Source organism: Manis javanica, chromosome 4 (assembly GCF_040802235.1).
Source record: "Manis javanica isolate MJ-LG chromosome 4, MJ_LKY, whole genome shotgun sequence".
NCBI classification, from domain to species: Eukaryota; Metazoa; Chordata; class Mammalia; order Pholidota; family Manidae; genus Manis; species Manis javanica.
This window is the reverse complement of record NC_133159.1, coordinates 83,752,852-83,772,111: the sequence shown is the minus strand read 5'-3', so window position 1 is coordinate 83,772,111 and position 19,260 is coordinate 83,752,852. Positions and strand designations below refer to the sequence as shown.

The following is a 19,260-nucleotide window of genomic DNA, read 5'->3' as shown; positions in this document are numbered from 1 at the left end:
AGGGTAACGCAGCCACATAAATCTTAGTTTCTTGACATTGTGTCCAAAGGACCATATAGATCAACAAAAGGAATAAATTAAGCCACTCAAAATTCAGGCCTACAGAATAACTGGATACAAGGAAACACAGCAAATTTCAAACTCTATGCAAGTACGGAAATAAATACCCAATTCTAACAGACGCAGCTCCTGAGCCCACCTCAGGAAATATGAGCTTATATGTGTGGAACCCAGATAAAATAACCCCCAAAAGACAATGTTCAACCTTGAGATGAGGAAATACAAAAACAGGTGTGAGAGCCAGCATCAGAGCATGACTCGCTGGGAAACCAAAAAGAAAAAGGCAGCTTGCTTAAGATGGAAACTTGGGAAAGTGCCTCTGCTGGAAGGAAAAGGGTCCCCTGAGGCTTAGGGGTGACAGGAAAGAAGGAAGCAAGGGATAGAAGTTGAAGGGTCTGAACAAACAAAAGAATCACACACCCAGAAAACACAATCATCCACCTCCCCAAGAGGAAAAAAACTGTCAATTCAAGAAAGTTCATGTCACCGTATCAAAAGAAGGAAGTCCTTTTGGACTAAGAAACCCAATAAGCCACCCAAACCTATGTCCTTTGTCTACATGAAACTTATTTATGTTCTAAGAAAATTAAACACATTTGAAAATTTTTTAAAAGATAATGTCAAAGAATGTTCATACAAAGTTGCTGTATAAGGGAAATGGGAAACAGTAATCAAATATTTCAGTTTATATCCTCCTTAATGAAATTACAATAAAGCAGAAGGAAGCTGAATTAAATATCCTTAAACAAGAATGTATATATTTTAGTATATACTTAAATAATTTGTGAGCTACAAACCAGAAATGAACAAAAAAATGATAATAAAGTGACAAATGACAAACGGAAAGAAATAGTATTTTTCAAAGGTCATTATCATCTTAGAAATAAAGACTAAATTACAAAATGCTCAAGGGAGAATGGATTCAAGAACAAAAATAGATCATAAAGGATACTGAAGAGATGCAAGCATAGTGCTATGTCAATGAAAACAAAGCAGGAAAAAAATCAGAGAAAATGTGATAGATATATAAAATGGATACAAAACATCTAACAAATAATTTAATCTCCTGAAATTAAAAAAAAATAAATATGATTAATATACAAAATTACAATCAAAGAAAATATTCTGGAAATTTTAAAAAATGACCAGACTCCCACAGTAAAAGGACCCATTATATGCCTGGGAAAACCTGGGAGACTAATTCTAATAAAACTAGTATTTTTCAGACTTTAGACCTGAAGGGAGAAAAAGTCTCTGGGCCTAGGAAACACACACACACACACTATCTCTATCAACTGAAATAGAAACAGACAGGTAGATAAAGAAAATGTTTATAAAATGTTAATAACTGATGAGCCAAGGAGAAGGGTATATGGTGTCTACTGAATTTTTCTTCCAAATTCTGTGTAGCCTTAAGTTCTTTTTTAATAAAAGAAAACCATCACTAGTAACAAAAAAGAAAAAAGACAGTAAATTTTTTCATAAATAATTTCCAACAATATTATTTTAATGGTTGCATAATATTCTTTATAAGAATTTGTTGTTTTCATTAATCACTAATCCTTGTTTGGCATTTAGGATCTTTTTTTCAATTGCTGCAGATCTTCAGATTTTAAATATGGTTCATGTTTTTGAACAAGCCAAAATAAGACCAAAAAGGCTGGCAAGAAAGTAATGAGACTGACTTTTAAAGCAATTCCAGAGGAGATGATCTAAAAACGTGTGTTAACGGTGTCAATGCAAACAAAACAAGTAATGGTCAACTTGAAAGAGGAAATGATATTTGCTGTGTAAATTTCATAGTTTGTTTTACTAAAATCTTTTTAAAGTAAGAAAAAGAACCCAAAAAGTCAGGAAAACATAAAAGAGAAAACTTACTACTCTGTGGGTATTCAAAAAAGCAAAACATGTATCTCAAAAAAAAAAAAAAGTCTCTAAAGATCATCACCACTTCCTCAGCTTCCTGTTGGTTCTGTTTCTGTTTACTGTATCAGTAGTCCATGTGGGCAGCTGACTGATTGATTGATCCAACATATAATGAAAAACTAAGATGGAAAGCAATGATTACAAAAGATATGATCCCTTCTTAACACATCTTATATTTTTTTAAGGGGTAAAGTATGTATCTACCAACTATAATATAGGTAGCATGAGCATGAACCTAACATCTATAATGTAGGTAATACTTGCATGTACATAATAGCAATGACTGGTTAAGTGTGACACCTGCTCTAACTGCAGCAAAGTACAGTGTACCATAATACAGATGAGAGAGTGACTGCTTCAAACTTTTCAGAGGATGCTCAAGAAAGTAAAAAAAATAGTTTCACAAATGAACTGAAGCTGAGGACATGCTTAAAGTGAGAGAAGGGCTTTCCTAGAGTATTACGGAAGAACTTTACAGTCAGGGAAAAAAAACAAATCTCAGAGGCCTTTGAGAATTCCTGGGTGAATGCAAGATACAATGTATGACAACAAATATCATAAGCTCATTGAAAAATTATTTACTGATCCCCCACCATGCTGAGCCTTGACTGCCATGCTAAGGGTTTTGAAATTTGTCCTTAGAAAATAAGGTGTATTGAAGGCTTTGAAGAAGCATAAAATGGTAATGTGATGGTAGTGTGGCAGATGAAGACCTGCTCTCAGCTCAACACACCCTGCCTTTGCTTTACACACTTGATACACCCGAGTGCATCTCTCACCTGTGGCAACATGGTTACTGCCTTAAAAATTCATTACTGACCAAAAGTCTTAACTTTTCTCTTACTTTATACAATTATCCTTAATAGACACTTCAAAGTTCTCCAGAGTAGTCATATGGCTTACACACACTAACAAGGACAGAAGAATCAGTCCAAACCTCTGTCACAGTAAATACACAAATGGATGCGGAATAAAGGAATCAATTCTTTCTAAATAGCTAGATGTTGGTATAGTGTAATCACAGATAGAAAAATGGCTCCATTTTCTTTTTCTTTTTCTTCGGAATGTTTGAATAAAAAACAAGCTCGATCCAAAGGCTTCTCCAGGCTCCTAAAACATTCTTGTTAAGTCTGGCAAGACACTGACTTTGTCTCATACTTCTTCGTCCCTTTCAATCACAAGGATGATAGTGTACCACATCATGAATCATGACGTTATTGGAAGTAAATGTGATTTTCTGGGTCTTCTGGAAAGTATGGTACATTTAGTTGCTGTGTTTACATGATTTCAATTGGAAACCAACCTTTGAATGAATCTCCTCTGGCTGAATTGCTTTTAGTTTAGGCCTCATTTGATTTAGACAGCAAAGGAAAAATCATATACTGAAAAAGCCAAGTTTCCTGAATGCAAAAGTAGAGATGTTGCCCCATTCTTTCCAAGGATTAAGTGATAAGATGCAACCAACACGGATGGGGACCAGGGACACTTGGTGAGTCTCAATTCTGTCACATATATTCATTCATTCACTCATTCATTCAATAAATGAACTCCTGTGTGCCTGCATATTAGAAAGAAAGCACTGTCCTACGTGTTGAAAAGAAAAAGATGACATTGGCCTTGGGAGAGAATCTAACTTATTTAGACTCCACCTTCTCAAAAAATTTGTTTGACTTTATCTGCAGTCATAAACTTAAAATTATTTGAGGTGCTAAGGAGGGAATGTGTAGAACAAGGATGAGAGAACGGTAATGGTGGGGAGGGATGATGGTGTGGTGGATGATCTATGCCCGACCTAAAGGCATTCAAATTCCATTCTTCAAAATAAAATGTACTGGGGGGAAACCACATGTGGGCCCTCTTAAGAGAGCCTCCAGATTCCCACACTTAAACTATGTGATTTCTGGGACTTCCCTGGTCCTCACATCCCTTTCATACTTTAAAATGAGTGAATGGATGAGTGAATGAATACGCAAATGAATCTATTCCATTTTATAGATGCCCCTCGTCAAATTCAAATTTTGGCAGGAGAGCATTCTTCAGAAGGTTGGCCCTATAGGAATGAGAAGCAGACCTGGGGAAGGTATGGAAGTAGAAAAGACACTGCGGACACTCTTGGCCCACTCTGCAGTTTTGCTTTCGGTTGATGTCAGATAATACCTTTACACTTCCACACTTAGCCTAACCCCACAAGTACCTTTTTTTGTCAAATTCTTGTCTTACTGATTTAGATTTGGTGCTAAAGAAGACACATCTATCTTACAGCCTACACAGCACTGCTACAGAGTGAGCCTTCAGTAAATGAAACGTGAGTAGCCACACAGCAATGTATATAAGAGCCTTGCCTTGTAAGTCAGGACTTGATTTGAAATCAGGTTTCACTTTTGAGTGGATGGGTGTCCTAAGGTGTTCAGTCTCCGTTAAGTGTGTTCAGTCTCCGTTAAGTCTCCGTCCGCTCAGAGTGTCTCCGTGTGGGGTTGCTGTAAGGTACACTGATATGTGTCACATATCCATCACCATGCTTGGCACTTAGCAACAACTAAAGAAACACTGGCTATTTTATCTCTATCCATGAGGCACCTCTCATTTCTTTGAAAATCCTCACTTATCTTTTTGGAAATTGACACAGAAAATGGGAGCATATTATTGCATGTATTATAAAAATTAATCAAAAAGAAGGAAGTCTTATGCATCACTTGTGCAAATTATTACACAACGGGCAGCTCTATGAAGAGTTAAATCAATGCTTTATCTCTCATAAACCTAGAGAGAACCAAATGGCAAAAGGATCAACACGAAACTTAAAAAAAAAACTTTCTCAGACAGAAAATCTATGTCTATGGTCAGGCATACTTCATACATCAGTGGAAGTTTGAATCAGTGTTTCTGAAATTTGTTGGCTGGCATAGATTTTTATAGTTGGAAAACTGTATCTTGTTAAACTGTGAAATGTTTAAACAAGGGGACAGAAGTTGTGCTGGTATGAACGCAAATAATATTTTAAAACTTTGTCACTAGCCAAAGTCTCTCATTTTTTATCTTATCTGAATCTAGGGAAGTGAATTTGGTTATTTTAAGACCTATCTGAATGTATTCAACATTCACATTCTGTTCATTTCCTTGATATCAGGAAAGGACATTTTATTTTTATGTGTGTGAATATGAATTTGAACTCCAACATTCAATTTTTTCCCTTATAATGAAGTACTACATTTGGCTGAGTTCTGATTTGCCACCAATCTGACACCAATATCTTCATAAATACCCACTTAAAACATAAAATTCTGCATCTTACACTGTACTTTTATTATTTACCTCTTTTTTTTAAAGCTTGGTAAAGACAAAGCAAAGTGGTAGTTCATTCTTTTGAGCTGAGGCTTTTTGTGATGATACCAAAGGGCTGTTCACCCTCTCCTCCACCCATATCCACACCAATCATTTCTGGGTCTCAAAGCAATTTCTTACATGAGTAGCATCTCTTCAACATGCTATTTACCTGAACTTTAAAACTAAACACTGACAGTAAAAATAATCCCTCAACTTCAAAAAAGAGAAATCTTGGAGGTGCCACAATGTGGAGGGAGAACTCATTTCACCCTGGATTTTATTAAATTTTATTCTGAAATGCTTCCTCTCAAAGAAGAAAGTATTTCTCCTTTGGCAATATTCTAATCAAATGACTTTGTTTCAATTATATAAACCATAAATAAACAGAAATAAAAGAGATTAATGAGCACCAGTACAACTGAGTGACAGTCGTTAACTACAATTTTGCTTTATTGAAAAACCTCTATCTGACTTTTGTTACATTAAGACCATATCCTAATTATCTTAGTTTCATTCTGCCATTAATAACCTTATTTTCTTGGAAATAGAACTGATGGATGAATTTTAAATCGTACTTCCACAAGTAAGGCAGAGTATAATCAAGAAAGGGGGTTCCCATGTATAGTTTGTGGGAATACATGTGAAAAGATCACATTTCCTAAATGGTCTTGCAAATCAGAATTCAGCCAAATGTAGTACTCCATTATAAGGGACAGGGGAAAAAATTGAATGTTGGAGTTCAAATTCATATAATAATTAGAAGGGACATTTATTTCAAAATGTGGAGGACTTGACAGTAAGAAAATGACAGAAATTCAGCTCCACAGTGAATTATAAATGTCAAATTACTGGTAGGCATGTAAAGAAGTATGTAGCTATTAGAAACCAGACTCTGCATTCATGTGCAGTGGTTCTGCCTTTATCAGCTCCTTATATTCCTCTAAGGTGTTCTGTCATTCACTGTCAAATTTCCAGTGTTAGATTATAAGACACATGTCAGATCAGTGTCCAAAAGCTTTCCAGGTTCTGGACACACCAAAGCAGTCCCATATTTTACACAATATTAAATACATTAAATGGGAAAGGCTGCTCACTTATTAGAAGTCAGCTACAGAGTGTACTGTAGCATGTGATACCATCTACTCTGAGGAATGCAAAGTGCTGGGGAGGGGGAGCACTGTGCTTCTATATTGTGTGTGGACTCATGATGCTGTCAGAGCGTCAGCAGGATGAACAATGAAAAGGATGTTAACTAAATTTTGATGTGCAAGAACATGTGTTTAATTTGTGAGATGCTTTGTTTAATTAAAAGGTAAATACCATTTACAATTCCTCTTGCAGACAAATTTAGAACAGCGACAACACCTACAGAGTGTTCAAATTGCCGGCAGAATTTGTTGGATGCATTTGATAAATTAAAAGGGTACACATTTGGGGAAAAATAATTGTTTTTTCCATTTGTTTTCAAATAGAAATGGCTTTATTTTCTATAAACAGATTATTCCTAGAGTTTGATGCCTAAGTATGGATTTAAAAATATAAAACTGTATTATTATATATCAGGTGCAGAGAAAATAAACCTGAAGGCTGAAAGTTTCTCTTGTGACTCAAATTCCACCTCAAGTGAGATTTTTCTCCCTTCCTGCCACCCTCCTCTCCTTCCTTTCTTCCATCTGCCTTTCTTTATTTCTTTCTACAGAGGGTTGGCTCCAAAAGCTGCATGATTCACAAAGACCTTTTCACCTCTCCACAAAGTTTAGTCACATCACTTGGGAGATACAACATAATTGTTCCATAAGCTCACTCATCTTAAAGCAGATCAGAAAGAACTTGGACCTCATGTTTTCCTTTTTTAAGACTTAATACTTTTTTCAGTGATCATGGAGGGGGAATATCCTATTGCTACCTTAACTGGCCTGCAGGTAGAAAAAGTTAAAGGAGATTCAGACTTCTTGTAACTCAGTAATAGAGCTAATAGTGAACCATTCAACCATTTGTCTGCAATTCAACAGTTCTTGTAGTTGTAGTTTGGTTTTGTTTAAGCTTGGAGGCAAGAAATAGATCAGTGACTCCCCTGAGGATACAACTAATCATTTCCTTAGTTGATATTATTTTTAAAAAATTTAACTGAGCAAATTGGAAGATCTAATTGGCTTTATTCAGCAATCCATGAATCAGGCATCATCCCATCTAGCAAGTCCCTGAGCAGCTGTATAAAATGGAAGCCTTCAGAAAGGGGTAGGAAAGGGAAATTTCTAGCAAAGAATGCATTGTTTCAGGCAAGGTCATCTTCTTATGGGGTAATGAAAGGGTCAGCAGGTGGGTTACCACACTAGTGCTGACCAAATAATTCCAGGCTAACTGGAAAGATGACATTCTGGAAGAGACCAAAACTGTAGTTAAGTTAGGTATTAATTCTTGGTTTGCTGATGTGGGGCTTAAGCACAAGTGACTCCATTTGGGGCCTGTTGTCTCTTTTTTAACAATAACACATGACATCGAAGCAACATGAAAGAGAAATATTGCAAGAGTTCCTCAGCAGTTCACAATACAGTGAATTGGATTTGGGGGCCCCAACAATGGAACAGTCATCTGACGGTTTACTCCAGCCAATTCAGTCTGTCATATGACTAACATATAGAAGACCAAAGTAGGAAATAGCCAAACTATGAAATTTTATTATTAACTAATATATTATACTACTATAATATTAGAGTAGTATTATATTATATTATTATTATTATATTATTGCTTTACTGGAACCCAGAATAAAATGCAAATTAAATTGGCAGAAGAGAGCACAAGAGAAACTTCACCAGGTGAATGTACTTTTTCCCCTTGCATTACTACATAACACTCTCTTCTTCCTGCCCCACCCCCATAATTAACTAAAAACTGCACTCTGTGTATTTGCCAAGAGAGAATTTCATTTCATGGGTAAGCCAAATAACAGTAAAACCCTGCAATAAATTGCCCCTCACTGGCGGTAAATGTGGGTATCAGACAATTGACCATTGGTCCCAATAGTTCAAACTCTGACAAGCTAAAATGTTTGTGGGGGAAGCAGCAGGTGAGGGATTTTAGTAAACTGCGGTATCCTAATCATTTGGTAGCTTTTTTACTTAATAAGTTCTATTTCTGAAAAATATTGTTTTTGAAGAATCTCACAATAATGAAACAATAGAGGATTTTACAGGAGTGAAATTTTTATACCTTTCTCTCCCCAGTTATTCCTTTTGGCAGGGCGAATTGATAAGGGAGTGACCGTATATCATAATCTATAAGGTGAAAGTTGAGATAATCACAAAGAACAATTATGACAGACCCTGAGGCTTTTGCCTTAAACTCTCAAGCTAGTGCTGTCCTAATCTTTGGTTCATCTGCTAGGACAATCTAATATCCATTCGAAAATGTGTCATTTTTAAAAACATCTTGTTGAATGATTTCCTCTTTGATCTCTTTATTATTTCTTTATCCCAGTTCCTCCATAAGTCTGTTTTCTCACAGGCCTTTAATCCCAAATCACAGAAAGACTCTTGAGAAAGAATTACCTTTGACTCATGAATGGATCATCTCAGAGGGCCCTACTTACCTGGTTAAGGTTTGCTATTTCCATTTACTAATTTCCCATCAATGACTTCATGTTTTTGTCCACCTTCCACAGTACAACACATAAAAGGTACTTTTAAAGAAAAATATCTTTATAAAATGTCTTTGTAACCATTGTTAAGATTGGCATTTGATTTTGTTCACCACTAAAATATGTTTCAACAGAATACAGCCTTTTTCTAGATTGTTTTATTTTTCCCTTTGTTGAATTCTTCATGCCTAGGACAGTTGCCAAGTTCATGGGAATAACTAGTTGTTAAATGAGTGATTGAATCACTCACAATCAAATACAGAAGGAACGTGATGCTGTGGGAATACACTCACCTTAGAGCTTAAATACAGAAATAAGGGCTCCATTTCTCATTCTCCCGCTAACTAGACAGGTGACCTCAAGAATTTTATATTACCTCCTAGGACAATTTATCCATCAGTAAAATAAAAGGATTAAATTAAATAATTTCAAAAAGCCCTTCAAGTCTAATAATCTGTGAAAGTGTTTATGGTACAAATTCACACAGACAAGCAAGCTTTATTATACCACATATAGTTTCAAACTGATACTGATACTAAGGGTTTTCATGAGAGGTGGGAAGGAGAGAATTCCTAATTTAACAGTATAGCAATCATATTCAACTAAATTAAACCTTTGGAAAAATCACAGATCCCCAATATGACAGGAGGCCATGTGGCCAAATAATTTACACACAAATGACTAAGAAAGCTGAGACAGATGGGCTGCAGTCCAACCAGTGACTTAGGCCGTTCATCTGGCTTTTTCTGATGAAAATGGAGGAACCCTAAGACCATTTAATGAAGCACATTCTGTACCTGAGCTAACTTTACAACACAGAGTAAATCAATTCTACACAGTATACTTCAGTGCATTGTAAGTATGCATTAAAATGTGGATGCCAGTCAAAAATCTCTTGCCAATTAATGCATAATTTTTTTTAACCATTAAAGTGGTCACTCCAGAGATTTGACATTTTTACTGTAACCATTCACAGAACAAAGAAGAAATATATGAATGGAGATGAAAAGCACCAAACCCTTGTAAGTGTTAAACTCCTTTATGAAAAAAAGCTAGCAGAAATGTAATGTGGAATGACTTTCCTGGCATAGGGTAAGATGGGTCTTGTGGGGCTGAAAAAATTAAAAACGTATTGAGACAGGCCTTTCACATATCTTTCTAAGTGCTTTAACTTCTTTTCAAGTAAAACTGATACAGCTGTTTTTATTTTTTACTGGTTTTACATCATTTAATTCACCACTAAGAATAGCACTATTTCTACATTTGCATCCTTTCAGTATAAAAAGGTATTCACAATTAACATGAAAGTTACCTTACTGAGAAATTTGGGCTCTGTTAATGATCAACTATTTAGCATTTTGGATCTTTTTGTGTTTGGACAGTGTGATTAAGGAGAATAGACAAAGGAGCTAGAATCAGCAAATATGGTTTTAAGGCCTGGCTATGCACCTTACTACAGTAGCTAAACCATTTTATTCTCTCAGTTTTCTTATCTGTAAAATGGCCTCAGTAAATTGACAACAAACATTTTTCAGGTAACAAACATTTTCAAAAACTTCCATTTTATCAAATGTTTTCTTTCCAGAAAAGATTATCCTTTATTTTTTCCATGAAAGGCTAAAACTCAAACCTAAAATAATAGTTTATTACCAGCCTTAGTTCAATACAATAAGCATGATTTCTGAAAATTTCTGTACTACTGCCTGCTTTCAGATCCTTGTTGCTCTTCTGATTACCACCCATTGTCACCCTGGTGGAGTAAGGAAACCTTTCTAAAACTTACTCTCCTGTTCTGCAAAATGAGAAACTAGAGTGGTACCTTATCCACAGGACTGCAGTAAGAAGTAAATGAGATGATTCAAGTAAAGGCTGAATTATCATTAGTACCACAACTCAGTACATGTTGTCAGTATTATAGTTGTTCTTATTATCTTCCAGAGGAGTTTTAATAATATGACCTACTCAGATCGCCTGGATTGGTAAATATATGTAAAAGAGATAATCAGATCCCACTCTGTATCAGCCACATTTCCTTCCTTATCAGCAGGTTGAATATTCTGTCAACCATCTGAAAACGCCAAATAAGAAAACGGACACTATTTTAAAAAATACTCTCTTGAATCTTGCCTACTATAAATTAGTCATAGGGACAGTCAAAATCTTTTCCTTTCTTTCCCCAGAAGAGTGTATGAATAAGGTGGAAGCAAATAGTACTGATCCTTTACTGGGCCTATATTTCTTGCCTAAACTTATTTTTTTTTTAATTTTGCTCCTCCGAAGACAGCAAACATTCAGAGGCAACAGACATTACTAAAAGCTACAGTAAGATATTATGCCCATCTCTAACTCAAGGTTGCCTTAATAGAAACAAACATTGTGATTTCTAATAACCTTTACCTAAGCACAGAAAAAACTGACACTAAAAGCATGTAGCCTATTTCAAGGTTAAACCAATTTCAAACCGCCAAACAGAATTACTTCATGAATAGTCTAGATAAACAGAACAATTCCTTCCCAGGTACTCTGGTGAGTAATGGGGAGGACATGGAAACCCCCCAGAAATGGCTGGATCTCTCTCTCTCTCTTCTTCTCAGCAGGAGGGTGAAAACTTCTCTCCATGCTAGGGCTTGAGACTAAACGTGGGACTCACGTCCAGGAATGGGAGGAAGTAATAAACTAAGGAACATCTTTTTTCCTCTCCGCTCTCATTTCGGATCCAGAGTTATTGCTGTTGCCTACAACCTGAAATATTAGTAAACATTTCCCCCAAGAGCTAATGAAATGCTTCCAGAAACATGCTACATCAGTAGTCCTCTTGCGGACTGGTAAGTGTGGATTTGGTTAAGTGGTGTATGCGGGTGCATGCGTGTGCATGTGCGTGTTTATCTTCATGCTTGCAAAACGTGCTTTCAAAAACAGCCAGGATTTCTTTTTTGGGGGGGTGGCCCCTTTGTCTCTCACAGACCTCAGCCCAGAGAAGGGCCAGAGAACGACGTGGGACAGGCTGGGCTCAAACTTACCTCCGAGCAGTAGATGAGGTGAGAGTGGATTTGGGTGCTGTTTTGTTTTGCTGTTTCTTTTAACACGCCCCCAGCGCCAGGGTCGAGGAGGGTCAGGGCGGGGCCGCGCCCGCGGGGCGGAGGGAACCTGGAGTGGGTGGCCGCGCCTGTCGCGTGTGGCCAGCAGGGGGCTCCTTCGCTCCGCCTGAAGCCTCACTTCCACGGCTCCGCAGGCTCAGCCCGCGCGGCCCGGGATCCGGGGAGGGTGGTGGATCTGAAGAGGGGAGGAGGCGAGGGCTTGAGACCGACCGGGGTGAGCCCCACAGTGGGTTTCTCCGAAAGCTCGCGCAGCCTTCCTGGAGCTGCTTTAGACTTGGCAAATCCTGGAGGACCAGAGCGTTTTCAGGGAAGGGTCCGAGACACCGCCTTCCTCTAGCTCCCGGGTCCCGTGGCGCTGTCTCGCTCCGGCCTCAGCCCAGGTCGCCTTTGGCTCCGGGCAGCCTTCCTCGCGCGGGCGTTAGGGGGAGAACCGGGGTCGCAGGCCAGGCCGCTGGAGGGCCCTGGAGCGCGCGGCGGCGCCGCGGGGAGGGCGGCGACTGTCCACGCCCTCGCCCCCGCGCCGACGGTACCGCGCTTCTGGGGCTGCAAAGCCCAGGCCGACTTAGCCAAGAGCAACGGTTCGTCTACCGTTGTCTTGTGTAACCACACCTTTGCTTTTGCTTCCCTTCCTCGATCTGAGTTCCAGGACGTAGGTTGAGTTTTCGCTCCCTCGCTCTCCTTGAGGAGGCCCGGAGCCGAGCCAGAGCTGGCGGACTGCAGGCGCTGAAACCAGGGTCCATGTCGCGACCTCGGTGCCCTTGCCCCGCTCTGGAGCTTCTGAGAAAAGTGAGCCGAGACCCGGGCCCAGGGCGTCCGGCCTTCCTCGGCGATGGCGCACGGGGCCTGGCAACTAGCGCGCTTCCCTCCGCTCCACGGGAGTTCGGCGCCGAGGCCGGCCCGCGAGAACTGGCCTCCCGCAGGCTCCGGGACCCTCCCTCAGAACAGCGCGAGCACTGGGCCTGCCTAAACTGGCCTCTGTCTAGATTAGGAAGATGTATCTTTCTAAGGCGGGGGTGGGGGAGGGGGGTGGTCTCTCAGAGTTAAGTTGTTTTGATCTGCAGTAGTAATGATGGCCTTGAATTTGTGTAAAGTGACACCCTCTCCGCAAAGCCCCCAACACCCACGCACCGCACTCCACCGCCTCTCCCACCACTCCCACTCTATTTGCATTTGAAAACCTCGGGAAACAAGGGCTTTCAGGATGAACCCACACACACATACACACACGCGCGGCCGCCAAGTAGAAAGTGAGTTGAGTCATAGGATGTATATGAATAAGATTGCCTTGTCTTTTGCTTCTAAGGATGAGCATGTCTAATAACCCAGGATTCCGATAACAGAACATTACAAAGGTTCTGGAACTCAGAATCCTTTAGAAACAATTAAAACAATAGTGGTGATAGCAAGAGAAAATAATTGTTTTTCAGGGCACTTGCCAGCAATCTGCTGCGCCGTGTCTGGAGAGAACTAACAAACGGTCCCCTTGATTCAAATCCACAGGTCAAATGACACCATTTTGCTTTTCCGGGCGCTAATTAAAAGCAACTACGTCGATAGGTATTTGATAGGTGTTTGAATCAAAGAAGTTGAAATTTTCTGCTTCATCAGCAGTGTGTGTGTCTCTATATATAATCATGCCATGTGTATGATTTATAATTTTGAAGGAGAGGTGAATTTTCTTTTCTTTAAAAATGTCCACTCAAAGACAACTAGCAATGACTGCTGCAGGCTACCAGTTGCTAGTCTGGCTACAAGTTGTATGATTAATCGTCCAACAGTCTACTCCATAGCCTCTCTATGCTTGGAGCAAGAGTGTTAATGCAGAGGCAAAGATCTTTCTTAATTTATAGATGTAGTGTCCTTTTGAAATTTAACAACAAGCTTTAAAAATGTGATAAAACGATAATAGGCCATCAAGTTTTTGTTTTTTGTTTGTTTGGTTGGTTTTCTTCTTAGATTTATTTAAAATATGACCTAGTCATCTCCTGTTCCTGTCCCCTGTTTCTCTTCTGGAGGATCTGGAAAAAGTAGGTTAAAAATTCCTCCAAGAAAACCCTGAGTCTTGCCACTTATAAATAAGTTTTTTGTGAATGTTACAGAATAACTGTAAGGTAGCAGAATGCTTTTCCTGATTCTAACTGCTTAACACAATGTGGAAATAATACTAACATTTGATTGAGTAAAATTCTTACTGATTGCTAATTTGGCATTAAAATTGATGATATTTTGCATCATGTTATCCCACTGCTAAATGAGACGTGCATTTAAATAATAGGGATATACCACTGCAGGGTTCTTTTCAGTGTGAGTAGCCATACCATGACTTCCAAAATATTCAAGAATCTTCCGTAAACCTGAATTATTCTCATAAGCCTGCTCCACTTTCTAACACTATGGAAAAGTTGATGTAATTTAATTTCTATTCTATCAACAATACATTTATTTTTGTCTTGGCAAGGTGACTTGTTTGGAAAAGTTGATTGTAGGAAAGGAGGATGGGATGGTAACAGCATGGAAGTTGAAATGATGTTTCATTTTATAATCAAGAAAAGCAGTGAAATTGTCCCCCATCATATCAGTAGTAGGAAGAATCTGAAAGGGTTTGATGTGAATGCATTCCCTGCATCTACCAAGAGCACACTGACATCAAGTAGCAAATTGCCCATGATTATTTTATTATTCAGAAATCGTAATTCCAATTCTGTTGCATTCATTTTCGAATTTTGCTGAATCTTGTGGAAAAAGAATAAGGGAAAACGAAGAAATTGTGAATGCATCAGGGTACTTCCTGGGTGATAACAAAGTGGATGGTCCATTCCACCCGGCAAAATTCTCAGCAGGAAAACTGTGATTACCTTTACTAAATTTCATTTTTTATGAATTAACTATATATTTTTGAATGAATATTTTAAAACTATAGTGTAAACAAAGTTAAAAAGTCTACTCTACTTAAATATTGAGAGAGAATAAATAAAAGGACTACCATAAATTTCCTGAGGACTTGGCTGAATTCTGCCTGCACTTTCAGCCTTACCTGCAGGGGGCAATAGCTTGACACGAATGACAACAAAGGCTGCTGAGCTATTAGACTTGGATTTCTGACTCTGACCCTGGAATGTTGTGTAGGTTGGAAACAGTGCTTAATTAATGTATATTGAAACAAAAGATCAGGTAAATTGTTTGATTTGTCTTAGAGCTATATTTTTAGACTAATCTAATTCATAACTGTTAGATCTTTTTTTCTTAAGAGATTATCAAAGTTTCAGGAGACATATTTAGCTATCTGAAGAATTATCCTAAACACTTGATTGTTTGCTATGAGTACATGTAATTTAGTTCTCAAAAAAAAGAAAAGGCAGCAAAATCAAAATGAACAGTTTTCAATGTTTAAATGGATGACATTAGAGGAAATATGGACTATTTAGATACAGATATTAAAAGAAAGCTACATATCTAGATAATAAACTATATTCCTTTTCTAATCTTAAAATTACAAATGGATTAGGGACAGTCACCCTATTGTTTGCAGTATATTGTTTTCCACATATAAACCATTAATTTTGAAAACTGGCTTATATTTTAAATATCGTGATCAACAATTAAATGATCTCTTTTATTGCCATATATTTTTAGTACAGATAGACAGAATTTACTAGCTATTGATAATCTACACCCTGCCTCCCCCACCCCCAGTATCTCTACTCCCTCCCCAATCCCTGTACCTTCCCCATCAGCTGATCTGAAAGTCTAGAAACAAACCAAAAGGGGTTTTGGCTTGAGGGAATAAATGTAGAATTAAAAAAAGAGAACTTCCCCCATGTCCTCACTGCAATCACACTTAACATTCATTATGTCAATTTTCAGTGATGCAAAATGTCTTGTCCAAGAGGCATCCTGATTTCAAGAAGTCAAAAGGGTACCTGGCATTAAACAACCTCGAGTCAATCCTGGTGGGATTAACTGGTTCGAGTTTCTATAAACTGCACATGCTATGGATCCACTTTGATCACAGTAAGGAAAAAAATGATAATAGATTTTTTTTTAGAATTGCTGCACAGGAGTGTTCGGTTTGTTTTATATGGCATAGTTTAATCTTGGTAAAAAAAAAAAAAACCTTTTAAAAATCCTTTTCCCTCCACTGTGGTAAAGATATGGTATCTATTTTTGTTTTTCTTTAAGGAAAGAAGATGAGGATTGCTTATACCAGGAAAGAAAATTTTATTCTCCAACACCCCCCTCCCATTCTACTAAACCGTTTTAGTCGACATATGTTTGTTATCAGAGAGAGGTGCTGTGAACACACAGCCATTTTCTTAGCAGCTTTTTGACTGTATGTTACCATAGTCCCACAAGGCATTGGTCCTTTCCCATTGGGAAGTCATGAATAAGAGACTATGAAGCTTGCACGTCAGATCTTCCTCAATTAATCCACCATTAGCATGTTTGGGATCCACTACTGGATGGTTAACAGCAGCTTTTGTAACTGTATGCCGACCATACCCAATTATGCTCTGCTAAAAATGAACTCTTTGCAGACCAACCCTCTCGGGCTGTCAGTGTTTTCCGTTTTCCTATTTTAACGTTTGTGTGTAGTGGCAGGCGACAGATGGTGTAGATCAGATCGATTTGATTGCATTAGATGATTTTTTACCCTTCCCCACTCCTTTCTGGAAGCTCGCATCAGCTGAAGGCTATCGCCTGGGACACATCGGAAGCGTGAGCAAGCCGCCACCACGCGAAGGCACTGGGGCACAGCCAGCGCGATGCATCGAGGTCCCTTTCCAGAGCTTGTTAACGCTGTAACCCGGCACTCCGAGGGAGCAGCTCCCACTGCCCAGAGCCTACCCTACCGCTCCTCAGATGGCTCTCTAGCTTCTGCACACGGTTGGAGTTCCGCTTGAAACCTGGATTTAGAGGGTAAGCACTTTCAATCGAGATGGATTTGTGACAGTTACTTTGCTATACTGCAAGACAAATCTCTGCAAACGTAAAGGATGTAGGATGTGTGGAAGAGGGAGACTATGTTTACATCGATAAATGTGTTTCTTTTTGTCTGAGAACGAGAGCATTATTCAGTAAAGATGTGTACAGTGATTTTCCATTGATTGTAGGAGTCGACTACCACCCTCCTCCCTATTTTTCCCCTCTCCTTGGTGTTTCCCCCTTTCTACTTGAGAGGGAAGGAGAGAGGGAGAGGGAGGGAGGCAAGGGGGAGGGGGAGTAAGAGAAGCATTTCTGCTTTAGCTTAATTGGCTTATTTCCTCAAACCGACTGCTTTGTCGCGTTTCTTTATGTATATTTGGTGGCAAATTACCAAACGTTTGACTGGGATGGGTGTTGGAGTGTGGGGGACAGGGTGGGAAAGTAGTAGGGACTGAGACTCAGTCGCGGTGGCCTTGAGAGATCAAAAGGTGCTGAAAGCCCCTGCCCGCAAAACACACCTCTAGTTATTGCGGAGCTAGAGAAATGTAGATTCTAATAAACAGGGCTTGCAGGAGTCGATGAACAAAGGTACTTAACGTGGACCTAAGCCTGCGTTGCTATTGCTCCGCTAGCAGTATCTAAATATTCAAAAAGCAAAGTGTAAGTTGATCAACAAACGCCCTGATGGTATTGGGCTTTTTCCCTTCTCTGTTTTTGTGTGGAGGGTGGAGAAGAGGGGAGGGTGGATGGGTGGGGGAAATCCGACAGCTTAAGGAGGTTTGAATTGAATATGCACCCAGCGGCAGTGGTCTCGTAGGAAATGGTGTTCTCGTAAGTCAGGATGCCCCACTGAAGCACGAGAGAGCTTTGGTTAGAGCTCAGAGCGTCAGTGCTGCCGGCAGTCGGCCCGGGCTGAGCTGTCCACTGGTCCAGGTGCTGAAGCTGGTGGAACATTTGGGTAGGTAGGGAAAAGGTTGACACTGGCTATTTGGATAAAAAGAAAGCATATCAACTGCGTTGTTCTAGTTTCTTAAAGCCTGGGAGTCTGTGGGTCAGTGTGTGTGTGTATTTTGTTTCAATTGTGAGGAAGAAAAACTAAAGGAGATTATTTGGAAAGCACCGAAAAGCTAAGTGGGTATTTATGCTGTATTTCTGCTATGCCATGTATTGTTGTGTATGTATATATGTATGTGTGTATGTGTGTGTGTGTGTGTGGTGTGTATATAGTGATAATTCTTTTTAATTCAAAAGGAACATTCCATTTGCTAAATCAAAACCTATCTGTATAATGTGTTTCTTGTTTTCCTTCTAATGTTAGTTGAGATTTAAATGGAAGAGTTCAGGAGCAAATGTACACTTTGCTCATAGACTATTGCATTACTTTCCCTAAGGGCTTTTGTTTCTAGGAGTTCAAGCTGAAGAGAACCTGTCAGCTTTATGTGTGTGTGTGTGTTTGTGTGTGCATGTGTATGTAGCACACCCAGAGAAAAGCTCTACTTTATAGCTATGTTAGGTAATGGCAGAAAATAGTGCTTATTAATTTGTTTAATTGGCATCTGCTTTTCTATGAAAGGTGCACTCAAGAGTCACCTGAAAATACTGTAAAATAGGCTATGAAATGGGCAATGCTGCTTTTCTTTTGAGTTATTTTGGACATCTGACATTATATATTAAACAACTGATCATAAAATCTAAAATTCATGTTGATTTTTCTATTTGTAACGTGTCAGGAAAATGATGAGTTGGTGTGTCTGGAAAAGTGATGTATTACAAAATAATAATAAGGGCAAGCATGATCTAAGTACCTTAAATTGCAACCAGGTCAGTTAGAGATGAGTTGTGGTAGTGGGAGAGATTCTGTTATATAATTACTTCTTGATGAAGAGCTATTTGCACTTACATAATTTGAGGAATCATAATGCCTATTGCCATGTTTCCATATCCCCTCCCTATTCCACTCACATGGATGTTCTTCCATGTATTTGAGAGTAAAGGGAAAAGCAAATAGAGAACTTTCTAACAGAGCTAGCATGTCTTGGGTAGTGACGTTGCACTTGTCCGTTTTATTTAGTGAACAATAAACCCTGATTATCAGAATATTCACTGCAGGGTCTTAAGACAAAGCTTTTCCAGTAAGAGCCATATTGATCATCAAAGAATCACGGAAATTCTCTCCCTGAAAGCCAAAATTAGTCACTTTGCAAATCAGTTCTTATTTTTAAAATAATTTTCCTAAAGACAGCTTCAATGGTTTTCCTGTAAAGGTGTTCACAACAAATGCACAGCAAT

At 38.8% G+C, this 19,260-nt stretch overlaps 1 long non-coding RNA gene across 1 annotated transcript in view; it reads right to left on the bottom strand.

Annotated features, from left to right (window-relative positions):
- LOC118974024 (uncharacterized) overlaps positions 1-12,949 on the bottom strand; it is a 358,703-nt gene extending 345,754 nt beyond the window's left edge. The window contains exon 1 of the long non-coding RNA XR_005063611.2: positions 11,971-12,949. This is a non-coding gene — a long non-coding RNA (uncharacterized lncRNA). The remainder of the gene's footprint in view (positions 1-11,970) is intronic.
- Positions 12,950-19,260: the final 6,311 nt, after the last annotated feature.